The sequence below is a fragment of the Anabrus simplex genome, chromosome 1 (genome assembly GCF_040414725.1).
Source record: "Anabrus simplex isolate iqAnaSimp1 chromosome 1, ASM4041472v1, whole genome shotgun sequence".
Classification (NCBI taxonomy): domain Eukaryota; kingdom Metazoa; phylum Arthropoda; class Insecta; order Orthoptera; family Tettigoniidae; genus Anabrus; species Anabrus simplex.
The window spans coordinates 1373858187-1373872416 of record NC_090265.1 but is presented as its reverse complement, the minus strand read 5'-3'; the positions used below and the strand labels follow the sequence as shown (position 1 = coordinate 1373872416).

General features: G+C 38.2%; 1 protein-coding gene across 1 annotated transcript in view; it reads right to left on the bottom strand.

The window, feature by feature from the left end:
* LOC137498203 (prolyl 4-hydroxylase subunit alpha-1-like) overlaps positions 1–14230 on the bottom strand; it is a 698966-nt gene that overhangs the window by 538700 nt on the left and 146036 nt on the right. The window lies entirely within an intron of this gene.

Genomic DNA, 14230 nt, shown 5'->3' with positions numbered 1-14230 from the left:
AAGACATGTTGGATACATCCAAGTTTAATTAATAGGAAAAATGAAGGGGAATATTATACTCTCTTTCCTCATTTATGGACGATGAAAGTACATTTTTACATTACTTTATAATGAGTATTGGTACTGTGACCGTATCGGTCATGTACATATTTATTTAATAATTATTTTAGGCAGTGAAAACTTTTGTTAAGTTCCCTTGTACATATTACAAAATATCGCATTAGGTTGCATTTGTTTGCACAACGCCTCTAACTGGGTAAACATGAGTCCGTCATAGCTGGAGGAATCCCCAGATAGAGAGAGAGAGCTATGAAAAATGACAAGGAAAGAAAATCAGTACTAAAAACTCCGCCCACTAAGAATGGCCGAAACACGGCAATGGCAACGTGCAAGATTGATTTGTATGGTAATATTTCGAGATATGCATTACAATTAGTAAGGGAAACCTCGGCATGTCATATGTTTTCATAATAGACCTCTGCCAAAATTCGAGTTGTTTATAAAATGTTACCATGTGGAAAAATACGCTACTATCTGATTATATAACCACTAGTAGCGAACCCATGCTAACTAAGTACGCAGACTCCTCATGGGGGATCCCCGTAAAGGCATCATTTCGATAATAAATTTTAAATAAACCGCCGATCGATGCGTGTTACGCTCATAACAAGAGTACTTAAGAGTCTGAGTCACACATTTGAGCCAATTACCAATGTCATACAACACGTAGAACCACTAATTCAAAAAATGTGGTGGGCACTGACCGCCGTCTATTGTGTGTGTAGGGGTAATGTTATAAAAGGGGCAGCCATGATGACACAATATCCACTTGACGCGAAAGATTGAAGGCAGACCCACGGTCCACTGGTGTTCTGATCTTACCTGTATTTGGGAGTCATAATATACATTTTGCAAATACGCGGTGTGAAACACCTTGTCCAAGTGATAGTATTGAAAGTATTTAAGTAACGTGACCGCGAGAACCGTGTAACTCGTTTGAAAAATTGTGTTTTGAGTGACGCAACTTATTTCAACGTCATTAGAGTTGTTACAGTGAAGAAGAGGACCCTGGGATTATGAACGTGCTCAGCAGGAATAGAAGTGGATTCGAACCTGTGATCCACGTCAGCGCTATGAGAGACTAAGCGACGATAAGGGCCTTTTCCTTGGCCCGAACCATGGATTTCACGACATGATGATAAGTACAGAAAATATAGATTTTTATCTAAATAAATGCACGGTTATGTAATATGTAAATCACATAAATTAGGTTAGTAATGTAAATTGCATGTATTCCTGAATTTCCTTGAAACTAGAGAAAGAGAACTTGTGAGTGGTCTTCATATTGTTTATATATTCATCTAGATGGTAATTGAAATTTCTATTATATGGGCCAAAATTTCGGGCCTGAAAAATATAATTTTAATGTAATGCATGTACGTGATTTAATGGAAAAATATCAGTAAGTCTGATAGTGCTTTAGATTAGGTGGGGAAAATTTAGATTTGTATTATTGATGATTTCAAACCGTCGTCTATATATTTTGTTTTATGAAATATTCAAGCCTATTTTGGTAATTCATGTTGACAGTGTCTTCAAAATGCACTATCGGCATAATAATCATGAAGATAGGAAGGTACTCTTATTTTAATGTAATTTTAAAAGATAAGAATATGTAGATGGCTATATTAATTATATGCGCAACTTGTGACAAGCCTGGACAACGAACAAACGCCCTCCCATTTTAGATAAATGTTTACTTTTATGTCAAGTATTTGCTTTTCTGTAATATGAGAATAACATTATGGATACGTTTAAATCCATATTTGATTTTTGTCTGAGTTCAAACTGTAGGAAAATATAGGCTGAGGTATTCTATGTAGTCAGATGGATATGAACCGGGCCATTCTAAGTCCATGGATGTGAAATTGAAAAGATGAATAGTGGCTTGATATTGAATTAAAGAATTGTAATAGGGCAGTGAATTAATAAGCCAGTGGAGCTTTGGAGTTTGATAAAAGGATATAAGTTGAAATGCTATTATTTACCAAGATGTTTTTTTCAAGGAGACGGTTTGTCTCGCCTTGAGTTTCTTGACAAGAAGTGATCTGCGGCTACCCATTATTAGGTGAGGTTCTGCGTTGTATGATTTATGATTTTAGAAATAGGGAGCGGTAGCAATCCCTTGTTAGGAATGAAACTGCCAAGTTTATTGTTCAAGTCTGTCCACTAAGACTGAATATTTGCGGTTTCGCATAAACCCGATTATATTTAAAGGATTCTTTTAACTCGTTCATGTTTATTTCTATAAATAAATTAAATAACTGGAACGCCAGTATTATTATTGATTTGTTGACCTTACGAATAATTGAGATATGGAGTTTTTAGAGACCCGTTTGTCGATGACATCTTGGTGATCATCGGTTCGAACTCCAAGGCAGACCATGGATTTTCTTTGTCACACAATATTTCTTTTACGTTATACAGCCAGTTGCATGCGTATGTTTGTTTATAGTTTGTTTTAAAATGTGTGTACATAATTTTTGAATATGCTTCTTGAGTTGTGTTTAATTTTTTTGTTTGGATTCCAAAAACCGGGTTCTATCTCGTTATTTGTCATCGGATTCCATATGATGTGGGTTCGATTTCTGACCCGACATCAGTCGAATTTGATTGTGATGATTATGATTTTATCCACTAGTGTTGGCTTATTCTTTTGTTTACTTATTTAGTAGTATAAGTATAATTATTTAGTTATGCGACCACTCCAAGTTGTCTCCAATTTTTCACATAGATAATTATTTCTTCTAATAGTGAAGAAGGCTTGTAATGAGAACCGTCGCATTTATAAGGATATTTCTGTTCTTAAAAGGGATTTTGTACCGATTATTTAATGTAATACTTACTGACATGTCAAAAACGGAATGGAACAAACATCTTCGACATTTAATCGATAAATATTAACAAATATGAATTATGAAAATTTCGTAATGAAAGGAGTGACATCTCCAAATTTGTATTTAGTCCATCGGATATTGTATATTTTATTTTCATTATAGTAGAATTATTCAGGTTTAATTTCAATTAATCGTGTGTTTTTTTTTCAAGGAACAATAAATAGGTTTTGAAACTTTGCTTTGCTTGTCATTTTGACGGATTAACATTTCATCCTAAATTTCCCTCCGTTCATTTATGCCTTTAAGTTAGTTTAGTGTTATATTATGATCTTTTGTCGCGAACGCACCATGGCCCTGGGAGGCCGTTGGTTAGATTCTTTCGAACGGAGGAGTGCAGTTGATCCTTGCACGGTCGAAATAGCTTTTGCTCACCCATCATTTTGAAGTTTATTTTTCTTCGTTTTCCTAGATGACGTGGCATTTGACTCTAAACTAAAAAGGTCTCATAGCATCGAACGCCTTGGCGAATGGTGCTATATGGCGGTAGCCCGAAATTATGGGGACTATGATGCTGTCATGTGGATCGATGGGGCAATGACGTGGGTTGCACTTGCCGCCCAACGTTTTTGGCATTTTCGACATTTTTGGGCATTTGCAATGTTAGATATTTTCAGCATTTTATCATTTTCGGAATTTTTGGCATTTTCGGAATTTTCGGCCTTTTCGATAGATAATTTCAAATCCTGAATTTTCGAAAATGGGCGCAAGGCATGGTAATGCCATATTTTGAAATTATAGGACTGGCCAATTATTTGAAGGAACACTATGGTTGTTCATGTTATAGGATGCTGATAATTGGACCAGTATGTGAAGTGAATGGCAGATTAAAATTAATGTTATATTTGAGGCAAAAAGAAAACATATTCTTGGTTATAATCAAGGTGACGATAACCATGACAGTCATTCATAGTAATTGACGTACCCAAAATTAAGTAAGGATTTAATTAAATCCTGGGAAACCAGTGGCGGCTCGTGAAAAAATCGTCCTACGTGCTACAAAAAACAAGCTAAATACGCTGTTTTAAATCTGCATATTGCCATGATGAACAACGCATACTTCAAACTTGGTAATAATACTACTACTACTACTAATAATAATAATAATAATACAACTTTTCTCACAATTTATAACTCAGAACAAATAAAAACAACATTAATTTGGAAGCAGATGAATTCTTCGACAACTGTCTACGAGATAAATAATTCATTGGACAAATATTGCTTTTACTAACCTAATGGCGCAACTTACATCAGTGCAAATAGAATCGTGGGAATATAGATCCCCACTAAGAACCCTAATTTAATTTCACTTTATATACACTGCAGTGGATAAATAATTTGATAAATCTTCGTATAAACTTTAGCACTAACACAATGACAGAAAAAACACGCACCAGTAATATAACCGCGAGATTAAAAACCGCACAAAGCAACTGAAAAAGCTGCCAACTGATTCATTGAGACCTCCCCTATTACCAAAGTAAATGTCCGGCTCCATGGCTAAATGGTTAGCGCGCTGGCCTTTGGTCACAGGGATCCCGGGTTCGATTCCCGGCAGGGTCTGGAATTTTAACCATCATTGGGTGTACGTGTTGTCGTCATCATCATTTCATCCTCATCACGACTCGCAGGTCGCCTACGGGTGTCAAATAAAAATATCTGCATCTGGCGAGTCGAACATGTCCTCGGATACTTCCGGCACTAAAAGCCATACGCTATTTCATTTCACCAGAGTAAATTACATTGTAATGCTGGATAACATTTAGGGTCAGTCAAAGATTATTTGACTCACCTACGAATTCCTTATTTTTGACACAAAAGGAAGATGGATATTTTAATAAACATGTGTGAGATAGATTGCCTCCACTTACGCTGTACTTTCGAACCCAGACGATGCTACTCTCTAGTGGCAGATTCGCTTACCACGTTCAACATAAGCACGGCCAACTGGATCCCTCGCTGCGCTCCGGGTAGCAGGAGACATCGAGTAATTCTACCCCCTTGCGGGAGAGGAAGTAACTATAAACGGGATCAGTGAAAGTTGATCCCGGTTTACGGTATACTCCGCCAGCTAGGGGGAGTGTTGCAAGCTTGGCTGCGCCTGCGTATTGCTTCCTTCAGGCTACAGGCAAGGGCTCACTTCACATGAGCACAAGCCTTGTTCCCCGGGAGAACGGCGCTAGGTGTTCGACAGATCTCGTCCTGATTTTCACAAAACACAAATTCATATCGTACTCAAAACAACGAAAAGGCACCAGGATAATTGTACTGTACATAAATAATATTCCTTACAGTTCCAAGCTACGTGCTGGAGCCCGGTAGCACGTACTGACCGGCCGCCACTGTGGGAAACAATGAAATGGTTTTTCCAAATCTGAGGAAAAATGAATATCGATACCCTTCAGGAAGTCGTATTCATGGGTACTAGTCAGGAGGTGCTGGTTGAATCAGGCCTCATTACTTATAGTGAATCATTTATTAAATTTGTGTTAGTCTTTCGCGGTAGGTAAGGTGACCTCAGCCTTTAGAGTTTGTTGTGAAATGGCAGTAAGTTAGGATTCATGTGGAAAGTTTTGGGACGATATTACCCATTGTATTAGGTGTATCTGCCTCAATGCTTGAAGGATGGCCTAATTTATTGGCATATACCACTTGTGTTGGTATTTAATTCGCGATATTTTTGTTTTACGATTTTATTCAAAAATTAGTATGACAATTAGGTTACCTATTTGAATATTTTGTGATGAAAGGTACCCTTGTAAAATACACTGTTAGGCAATTTCGAGATAACTGTATTCAGACTATATATTTAATTCAAGTCCGATTGTTGTGACAATTTTAAAAATTTTGATTAAGGTAACCCTGAATTGATTTCATTTTCAAGTTGATTGTTCCTAATCCGAGGTTCGAGTTAAGATATGGAAGCCATGAGAGCTCTAATAGAGGACATGAAAGAGGACGTTAAAAACATGATAGGTCAGAGTAATGAAAAAGTTGAGGACATGACAGAGGACGTTAAAAATGAGATTGATCAGATGATAGGTAACATTAGTGAGGACATTAAAGTGATTGATCAGAAGATAGATCAGAGTGGTGAAAACATTAGAAACGAACTGAAGAAAGAGAGTGAAAACATTCAGGAACACATTCAGAGAAGAATTGATCAGAAAATAGATCTGGTTAACGAACATATGGAGAGAATACAGAAGGAGTGTAAGGAAGGGAGAGATGAGATTAATAAACAGATGGGAAACTTTAACGTACGGTTGGAGGAAACAATGGAACGTTATTACGAACTGGTAGGACAGATAACGGTGTACCAGACGCAATTCAAAGGAACACAGCTCTGTTTGAAAAACGACTGGATAACACTGACGAATTACAGGAACGGCTCGAAAACTCGCTATGCACGGTAATTGAGTGCATCGAACGTGTAGAGGCTCAGGCATTAAGTATGACGGAACAAATCGATGTTCATATCCAAACGGTGACAGTTCACCAGGAAACCACAGATAGGATAATAGAAGATATTAAGAAGGAAGTCAATCAGACTCAGAGCGATATGCATGAAATTCGGAACCAAACCAGCGCGTTGAAACAGGAAATAATTACCAACGTGGATAAGCGAATATCTGAGTTTAGAAAGCAGGCACTCGATAGAATAGTCGCGATCCAAGAGGAAGTACGGAAGAATGCAGATAGGACGTCAGATAGGATCGAGGACTGGTCGCACAAGATGCAAGAGGCGAAGATAAAAGTAGATATACATGACGACCTTATGCATGAGTTGAAAGAAAAGACTGAGAAATTGGAATTACAAGAGGTATCAGAGAATACGCAGTATAGACCATCCTAAGAATCAAACCGGGGACCACCAGAAAAAAGATGAAGACCAGTCACGAATACGTAAACATGGAATTGAATGTTGATTCTAAGAAGGACGCGAAGCAGAAATAGAGTTAGAAATGGCTGTGGAAGTAAGGAGAAATTGAAGGAACTTACTAGAAAATTGAATCTAGCAAAGAAGGAAGCTAAGGATAACATGATGGCAAGCAAAATTGGCAGTCATACGAATTTTAGTGAAAAATGAAAGAGTATGTATAGGTATTTTAAGGCAGAAACAGGTTCCAAGAAGGACATTCCAGGAATAATTAATGAACAAGGGGAGTGTGTATGTGAGGATCTTCAAAAGGCAGAAGTATTCAGTCAGCAGTATGTAAAGATTGTTGGTTACTAGGATAATGTCGAGATAGGGGAGGAGACTAAGGCCAAAGAAGTAATAAAATTTACATATGATAACAATGACATTTACAATAAGATACAAAAGTTGAAAACTAGAAAAGCGGCTGGAATTGATCAGATTTCTGAGGATATACTAAAGACAATGGGTTCGGATAAAGTACCATATCTGAAGTACTTATTTGATTATTGTTTGGTCGGAGGAGCTATACCAGATGAATGGAGAGTTGCTATAGTAGCCCCTGTGTATAAAGGAAAGGGTGATAGACATAAAGCTGAAAATTACAGGCCAGTAAGTTTGACATGCATTGTATGTAAGCTTTGGGAAGGCATTCTTTCTGATTATATTAGACATGTTTGTGAAATTAATAACTGGCTCGATAGAAGGCAATTCGGTTTTAGGGAAGGTTATTCCACTGAAGCTCAACTTGTAGGATTCCAGCAAGATATAGCAGATATTTTGGATTCTGGAGGTCAAATGGACTGTATCGCGATTGACCTGTCTAAAGCATTTGATAGGGTGAATCATAGGAGACCTCTGGCAAAAGTGAGAGCAATTGGACTAGACAAAAGACTGACTGAATGGGTTGCTATATTTCTAGAAAATAGATCTCAGAGAATTAGAGTAGGTGAAGCTTTATCTGACCCTGTAATAATTAAGAGGGGAATTCCTCAAGGCAGTATTATCGGACCTTTATGTTTTCTTATATATATAAACGATATGAGTAAAGGAGTGGAATCGGAGGTAAGGCTTTTTGCGGATGATGTTATTCTCTATAGAGTGATAAATAAGTTACAAGATTGTGAGCAACTGCAACGTGACCTCGAAAATGTTGTGAGATGGACAGCAGGCAATGGTACGTTGATAAACGGGGTTAAAAGTCAGGTTGTGAGTTTTACAAATAGGAAAAGTCCTCTAAGTTTTAATTACTGCGTTGATGGGTTGAAAGTTCCTTTTGGGGATCATTGTAAGTATCTGGGTGTTAATATAAGGAAAGATCTTCATTGGGGTAATCACATAAATGGGATTGTAAATAAAGGGTACAGATCTCTGCACATGGTTATGAGGGTGTTTAGGGGTTGTAGTAAGGATGTAAAGGAGAGTGCATATAAGTCTCTGGTAAGACCCCAACTAGAGTATGGTTCCAGTGTATGGGACCCTCACCAGGATTACCTGATTCAAGAACTGGAAAAAATCCAAAGAAAAGCAGCTCGATTTGTTCTGGGTGATTTCCGACAAAAGAGTAGCGTTACAAAAATGTTGCTAAGTTTGGGTTGGGAAGAACTGAGAGAAAGAAGAAGAGCTGCTCGACTAAGTGGTATGTTCCGAGCTGTCAGCGGAGAGATGGCGTGGAATGACATTAGTAGACGAATAAGTTAGAGTGGCGTTTATAAAAGTAGGAAAGATCACAATATGAAGATAAAGTTGGAATTCAAGAGGACAAACTGGGGCAAATATTCATTTATAGGAAGGGGAGTTAGGGATTGGAATAACTTACCAAGGGAGATGTTCAACAATTTCCTATTTCTTTGAAATCATTTAGGAAAAGGCTAGGAAAGCAACAGATAGGGAATCTGCCACCTGGGCGACTGCCCTAAATGCAGATCAGTATTGATTGATTGATTGATTGATTGATTGATTGATTGATTGATTGATTGATTGATTGATTGATTGATTGATTGATTGATTGATTATCAATGTTTGATATCTCATCGAAGAAGTCAGACATAAGAAAGAAGAAGAAGACATATAATACCACAAAATGTTTGAATTGGAGACCACAGCCCAGAAGAAAGAAGAACGGATCGTCAGGCCGATGGAAAAGACGGTATCATATCAAACGGTACTGCTATAAGTACGGGCAGTTTACTAGTCCGAGAAGATGGTATTCATGGAGGAGAACTCGACTCAGAAGAGGTTCGAAGCCACAACCCGCGAATTGGAAAGAAAAAGTAGATGGGCGAATTTTGAATCCCAGACGATACGTGGAGCAGCGGGAACGTTATCGACAGAACAGATGGAACACAGCCGTGTTGCAGCAAGCAACCGAATATGGAGGTCCAGAGTTGCAAACTTAATGGGACATGAGCAGGGATCCTAAATGAAAGTTTTTAGTGATGACATATGACCTAGGAGCATCGACATCATTAGAAGATTCTGGCAGGAAGAGAAAGAAGAAAGACGAAAGTGTCGAACTCTATATTCAAAGAAGTAGTACCGGGGACAGTGAATCCCTACATCTCAGTTTGTGATCCCGAATTGACGGAAACTGTACTTGATACGGCAAATTCAAAAACTACACTATCCACCAGGAAGCATTAGAACAGATTTCGACTATCCGGACCAGAACTCAGAGGAAGAAGGAGAGGATCAAGATGAAGATGATGGTAACATTCCACAGGATGAAGAAGATGAGAATATTGACGAAGCAGAGGTCCAGATGACAAGAACTGAACACCAGGAAGACGAGGGTATCCAATGGTGTGAAGATTGTGAAGAGTTAGAACAACGACGAGAAATTTTGGGTCAACTTGGTTTTATACTCGAACGGGATAACCAGAGGTTGAGAATTGAAAACCGAGAGCTCATGGGAACAGTACTCTGCCGAAGAGACCATAAACAAATATGTGAATGAGAGTCTCTTTCAATAAATTGAAATAAGTCAATAAATTCGTAACCCATTCCAAATTTCTTGAGTCCGCCGGAAGGGCAGATGTGACCGTATCGGTCATGTACATATTTATTTAATAATTATTTTAGGCAATGAAAACTTTTGTAAGCTCCCTTGTACATATTACAGACTGTTGCATTAGGTTGTATCTGTTTGCACAACGCCTCTAACTTGGTAAACACGAGTCCGTCATAGCCGGAGGAATCCCCAGATAGAGAGAGCTATGAAAAATGACAAGGAAAGAAAATCAGTACTAATAACTCCGCCCACTGAAAATGGCCGAAACACGGCAATGCCAACGTGCAAGCTTGATTTGTATGGTAAGATTTCCAGATATGCATAACAATTAGTAAGGGAAACCTCAGCATGTCATGTTTTCATAATAGACCTCTGCCAAAATTCGAGTTGTTTATAAAACGTTAACATGTGGAAAAATACGCTACCATCTGATTATATAACCACTAATAACGTACCCACGCTAACGAAGTACGCCGACTCCTCACGGGGGATCCCCGTAAAGGCATCATTTCGATAATAAATTTTAAATAAACCGCCAATCGATGCGTGTTACACTCATAACAAGAGTACTTAAGAGTCTGAGTCACACATTTGAGCCAATTACCAATGTCATACAACACGTAGAACCACTAATTTTAAAAAATGAGGTGGGTGTTGACCGCCGTCTATTGCGTGTGTAGGGGTAATGTTTTAAAAGGGGCAGCCATGATGTCACAATATCCACTTGACGCGAAAGATTGAAGGCAGACGCACGGTCCGCTGGTGTTCTGACCTTACCTGTATTTGGGAGTGATAATATACATTTTACAAATACGCGGTGTGAAACTCCTTGTTCAAGTGATAGTATTGAAAGTATTTAAGTAACGTGACCGAGAGACCTGTGTTACAGTTTTGAAAAATAGTGTTTTGAGGGACGCATTTTATTTCAACGTCATTAGAGTTGTTAGAGTGAAGAAGAGGACCCTTGGATTATGAACGTACTCAGCAGGAATAGAAGTGGATTCGAACCTGTGATCCACGTCAGGGCCATGAGAGGCTAAGCGACGATAAGGGCCTTTTCCTGGGCCCGAACCGTGGATTTTACGACATGATGATAAGTACAGAAAATATAAAATATAAATGCAGGATTATGTAATATGTAGATCACATAAATTAGGTTAGTAATGTAAATTGATGTATTCTTGAATTAGAGAAAGAGAACTTGTGAGTGGTCTTCATATTGTTTATATATTCATCTAGATGGGAATTGAAATTCTATTATAAGAGCTAAAATTTCGGGCCTGAAAAATATAATTTTAATGTAATGCATGTACGTAATTTAATGGAAAAATATCAGTAAGTCTGATAGTGCTTTAGATTAGGTGGGGAAAATTTAGATTTGTATTATTGATGATTTCAAACCGTCATATGTATATTTTATTTTATGGAATATTCAAGCCTATTTTGGTAATTCATGTTGACAGTGTCTTCAAAATGCACTATCGGCATAATAATCATGAAGATAGGAAGGCACTCTTGTTTAAATGTAATTGTGAATTATAAGAATATGTAGATGGCTGTATTAATTATATGCGCAACTTGTGACAAGCCTGGACAACGAACAAACGCCCTCCCATTTTAGACAAATGTTTTCCTTTTATGTCAGGTATTTGCTTTTCTGTAATATTAGAATAACTTTATGGACGTTTAAATCCATATTTGATTTTTGTCTGAGTTCAAACTGTAGGAAAACATAGGCTGCGATATTCTATGTAGTCAGATGGATATGAACCGGGCCATTCTAAGTCCATGGATGTGAAATTGAAAAGATGAACAGTGGCTTGATATTGAATTAAAGAATTGTAATAGGGCAGTGAATTAACAAGCCAGTGGAGCTTTGGAATATGATAAGAGGATATCAATTGATATGCTATTATTTACCAAGATTTTTTTTCAGGGAGACGGTTTGTCTCGCCTTGAGTTTCTTGACAAGAAGTGATCTGCGGCTACCCATCATTAGGTGCGGTTCTGCCTTGTATGATTTATGATTTTAGAAATAGGGAGCGGTAGCAATCCCTTGTTAGGAAGGGTACTGCCAAGTTTATTGTTCAAGCCTGTCCACTAAGACTGAATGTTTGGTGTTTCGCACAAACCCGATTAAATTTAAAGGATTCTTTTAACTCGTTCGTGTTTATTTCTATAAATAAATTAAATAACTGGAACGCCAGTATTATTATTTATATGTTGACCTTAGGAATAATTGAGATATGGAGTTTTTAGAGACCCGTTTGTCGATGACATCTTGGTAGCCCGAAATTGTGGGGACTATGATGCTGTCATGTGGTTCTATGGGGCAATGGCGTTGGTGGGATGGTTGCAGTACCTTCGTTATGATCCTGTCAAAAATTGTTCCCGAACTTCAGAAAACAAACTCAACATTTGTAGAAGCCGTAACTCCAAGGCAGAAATTGGCTGTGTGTTTGAGGTAAGAGAATATTTCACACTTGCATTCATCTTAAATGACCGGGCGAGTTGGCCGTGCGCGTAGAGGCGCGCGGCTGTGAGCTTGCATCCGGGAGATAGTAGGTTCGAATCCCACTATCGGCAGCCTTGAAGGTGGTTTTCCGTGGTTTCCCATTTTCACGCCAGGAAAATGCTGGGGCTGTACCTTAATTAAGGCCACGGCCGCTTCCTTCCAACTCCTAGGCCTTTCCCATCCCATCGTCGCCATAAGACCTATCTGTGTCGGTGCGACGTAAAGCCCCCTAGCATCTTAAATGAATGAATTTTTATTGACATTGTCTATATTTAATTTTTATCACAAACTAACTCAATATTGCAAGAAAAAATTGTCACTGTTTTTAAACAAAATATCTTTCTTCAGTAGATTTCATTACACATTACCACATTTTGCCGTATACACTACGAGTGGGAGGAGCGTTATTTTGAGGGGGAATTGCTTGTTGTTGCTGTGGAGAAACCTCTAGTTCAGGAGTTAGCGGCTGATATAATGAAATTGACGCCACAGAATACTGAGGCAAAGTAGGTGATGATGCAGGTGCAGTGTATTGTGGTGGACGCTGATGGATGGATACGTTCTGATTCTGTATTAAATACTTCACCTCCACTTTTTACATTTCATTATTCGTATATTTTAGTCTTACGATAAATGTATGTGACTGCATAGGTAATGAAAAGGCCCAGTCATAAATCAGTATGTGCTCAGATATCAGAAGCGCTGAGGTCAAGGTCACGCCTTGTAGAGAACACCAGCCATGTAGCATATATAAAGTATGGGAGCTCGAGCACCAAGCGACGAAGGATATAGAACGAAGCGTTGTAATCAAAATAAACAACAAGATTTCAGCAGAGTTCGCGCAGTGATTGTCTGGACCTGTGCCCAGGAGGTATATATCATGGTAGGTACATGAGAATAGGGAGAGTAGGGAAGTAAAGTACACCTCAGAACCACAAGGTTCAAAGCACAAGATGTATTAATAACATGACCAAAGGTAAAACGTAATACAAACAAGTAAATTCACACAATAGTAAAAATCAAGTTACAATAATAGTTTCGTTTGACTAGAATTTTCAAAGTGTCACAGTTACACAAAGAATTTTAAAAGGGCGATCTTTAGACCGCGATTAGACCTGGGTAATAACCTGATAACTAGGAAAGCAACATATTTTTTACACTTGAGGAATACACTCCTGCAATAGTAAGCAGTTTCGACTCAGAATAGAATAATATTATCGCAGTTAAAGAAGGAAACTAACAGTAATCCTGAACATTTAAAGAGAAAAAAGGTACGACGAATCACAACCAAATACCAATTGGTTTGAAACAAGTACAGGCCACTTTTACAAATCGAATCACATGAATTAAAAAAGGAAAGGAAGTAAAGGACTGGGAATGGGAAAATAATTGACGTGAATGGCAAGGATGGAAGGAGGGAAAATTCAGGCTACTGTCTCTGTTTCCTTTGAAATTACACGCACTCAGGAAGTGCAGAAAGTTATTAACAGAGAAAGATGTTCGTCCAAGCACAAGTCTTTGAAGAAATATCATAAACACTGAAGGCTAGAAAAAGTATATCCTAAACTGCATGAAGTGCCCAGCATGTGCCAGAGTTCGAAAAGACAAAGTAAGTTAAGGCGAAAGAAGCCAACATTTTTAAGAAATCAGAATAACAAGATTGTAAGTTTGCTCACCCTGCACAGTGAAGAAGTGAAGTCTCGTAGAATTAAATTATAATTTAAAAACCGCCACGGGCCAGCCGTGCAAAAAGGTGCCTGCTCCCGCCGCTTACATTAACAGAGAATGCCTGACTCGCAATTCGATGGATACGGCGAGTTTATATACAG